This window comes from Macrobrachium rosenbergii, chromosome 12 (genome assembly GCF_040412425.1).
Source record: "Macrobrachium rosenbergii isolate ZJJX-2024 chromosome 12, ASM4041242v1, whole genome shotgun sequence".
Lineage (NCBI taxonomy): Eukaryota > Metazoa > Arthropoda > Malacostraca > Decapoda > Palaemonidae > Macrobrachium > Macrobrachium rosenbergii.
Genome location: NC_089752.1, coordinates 101702413 through 101705655, shown reverse-complemented (window position 1 = coordinate 101705655; position 3243 = coordinate 101702413).

The following is a 3243-nucleotide window of genomic DNA, read 5'->3' as shown; positions in this document are numbered from 1 at the left end:
GAGGTAGCTGGAGAGTGTTAACTTAATCTGCCCTTCGCTACCGCCAGCTACTGCCATCATTAATTGACTATTCACTAATTACATATTTTACCGGTTTGGTCAACATAAGCAAGATGAATTTCCCTGGAAATCTAGCTAAGTACATCATTCACCACCAGATTAAGTCGCTAACATCTGAGAGAGAGAGAGAGAGAGAGAGAGAGAGAGAGAGAGAGAGAGAGAGAGAGAGAGAGAGAGAGTAAAGATTTCAAGCAATCGCTTTAAAAAAGACATGGTACTACTAGGACCGTACAGTATACACTATAATTGCGACTAAGGTGAACTCACACTTTTAAAGGATGTATGATTCAAGTGAAGACAAAATGAAGGCGAGATGGAGTATGAATTATATAGGTCGCGACCCATTTTGATTGCTTTTGATTATCAGACCTTAAGTTTAGTTTTTCTCCTTATGGTTCTTACTTTTTAAATCCTACTCCTAATGCGATGGACATCTATCTAGATAGTCGATTTTTGTACCTTCCCCTGCAGTGGTTGGTACTTATGTATTGAGTTCAGAAAGCCCTTCGTTGGCTGAGTCGGTTGAGCTTCAGACTGTCACTCGATGGGCCGGAGTTCAATTCCCCGGCCGGCTGATGATACACAATATTTTATCAATGGCAAGGTAAAAACAAAACAAAATGAGGTAAATGAAGCAAAAAGTTCTTAAATGTCCAGTTATATTAATTAATATTTTGGATAAAAATTACTGGTTGAGACAACTAAGATGATTAGCCTAATTGCTGTCCTGCCTCCCTCAAGTTAGTAACTTACTTCACCGGAAAACAACCATATGAAGCAAGCCCCTACCAATGACTATCATGTCTCTCAGGATCTGAAAAAACACAAAAAACACTCCCTGTAAAACTGTTTAGGGAAACTAAATTACTTACGGGAATCCGTGTTAACAAAAACAAAACTCAAAACGGGAATCCGTTCACTAAAAATACCTTCGATGGAATTCGATTTTTAAATTTAAAAGCACAAACATATTGTTCATAAATTGTGGTAATCCACCAAAAACAAAACTTTATAGCTAATAGCCTAATGTGGTAATCCACGAATAACAATAGATGAATTCACAATAAAAGTGGTAATCCACTGTAAAACAAAACTTTTAACGGTAAAAAAAAAAAAAGAAACCGAAAACAAAATTGGAAAATTCGTGATTTCTTTTGATCCCGAGATTTATTTTTAACAAGGTCTTGAGAAGGGAACTAATTCAATCCAATGTATTAAGTCATTATGGCTAGGGTATCAAATCAACTCATGTTCAGATGTGAAAAGGCTGACTCACCTCAATACTCCTGCCGTTCACTAAATTGCTGTTGCTCCTGCTGCCCCCCAAAGTGGCATAGTGTCGGTATCACTAGGGGTTTATCCTTCCATGAGCGAGAGTTGTAAAAATGTCAACCATACAACAAGGATTTTGCCTGAGAACTCTCTTGGGAACTCCGCTCGCCTCGACAAATACTTCCAGCTCTCGGACAACAGCGTAAACAAGCAGTTCACCTTAAAAAAGAATGCTAGGCGGCAGATCACTAGTAACAAGGTTGTTTAGAAGAACTAAAAGTCAGCCCCGCTCAACACTTGAACATGATAAACATAATATTACGAATAATATTTAGGAAGTTTGATACTTATCTTATACTTAACAACAAAAGAAATCACTTTCAACTTCTCCAATTTTGGTTCACGGTAAAATATTTTCTACAGATGAAGAGTTAGAGGAATTTATTTCTGGTGATAGAAATTCATTTCTCGCTATAATGTGGTTCGGATTCCACAATAAGCTGTAGGTCCCGTTGCTAAGTAACCAATTGGTTCTTAGCCAAGTAAAATAAGTCTAATCCTTCGGGCCAGCCCTAGGAGAGCTGTTAATCAGCTCAGTGGTCTGGTTAAACTAAACTATACTTAACTTTTTCTGCTGTTTGTTTATACTTGATCTTAGCACCATTTCTTGTGTATTTATTGTTAATAAACGGGGTTACCTCCTGAAACTTATTTTTCCATTTTTAGTTTTCTGTAAAAGAAAACTATTGTGCCGGCTTTGTTTACCCGTCCGCACTTTATTCTGTCCGCACTTTTTCCGTCCGCACTGTTTTCTGTCCGCACTGTTTTCTGTCTGCCCTCGGATCTTAAAAACTACTGAGGCTAGAGGGCTGCAAATTAGTATGTTGATCATCCACTCTCCAATCATCAAACATACCAAATTTCAGCCCTCTAGCCTCAGTAGTTTTTTTTTAATTTTATTTAAGGTTAAAGTTAGCCATAATCGTGCTTCTGGCAACGATATGGTATAGGCAACCCCGGGCCGTGGTTAAAGTTTCATGGGCCGCGGCTCATACAGCAGTATACAGAGACCACTGAAAGACAGACCTGTTTTTGGTGGCCTTGATTATACGTTGTGGCGGCTGTACAGAAAACTCGATTGCGCCGAGGAAACTTCGATACATTTTTTACTTGTTCTGTAATGTAGATGAACTATGAAATTTGATGCGGTCACGAAAAAAAATATTTTTGTCTAAAATTAGGTAACAATAAGCAAGCGTAAGTTAGAAGGGGTGCGGCTTATATTAGAATATATGAGGCGTAACGGAAGATACCTCAAGGAAATGCAGTATTTTATTGAATAATTTACGACATGTAAAGGTAATTCATTTTCCTTGTTCATCGTAACCTAGTTAAGCCATTGTTTTTACGATGGACACACCTAGTAGGTTTTCTAGCATTTTACTTTATTTTCTTTATATTATGATGATGATTAAAAATATTATGATGATAATAGATAGTAATATGTCTTTATCGAATAATCCTCACAATAATTCATGTTTACATTATAATGATAAGCAGTTTTAAATTAATCAGTAACCTGAGATTTGTTCTGATTTATCTGTTATTAAGTGAATTTTGTTTAGTAAAATGGGAAACGAAGCTATGAGGTGCTCAGTGTCTTGACGTATACTTAAACAAAAAGCCATTCGTGCATTAGTTTTTATTGTATTAATATCCTGCTTATTTAGTATTAGCAGTGAAGGAAGGCCTGGGAGTATCTGACATATTCTGTGGAAGTTTTGGTTTTCATAGCAGAACAATATTAATCAGATTAATTTGCACAGAAAAAAGAAATACGTGATAACAATATTAATCAGATTAATTTGCAGAGAAGAAAGAAATACGTGATAACAATATTAATCAGATTAA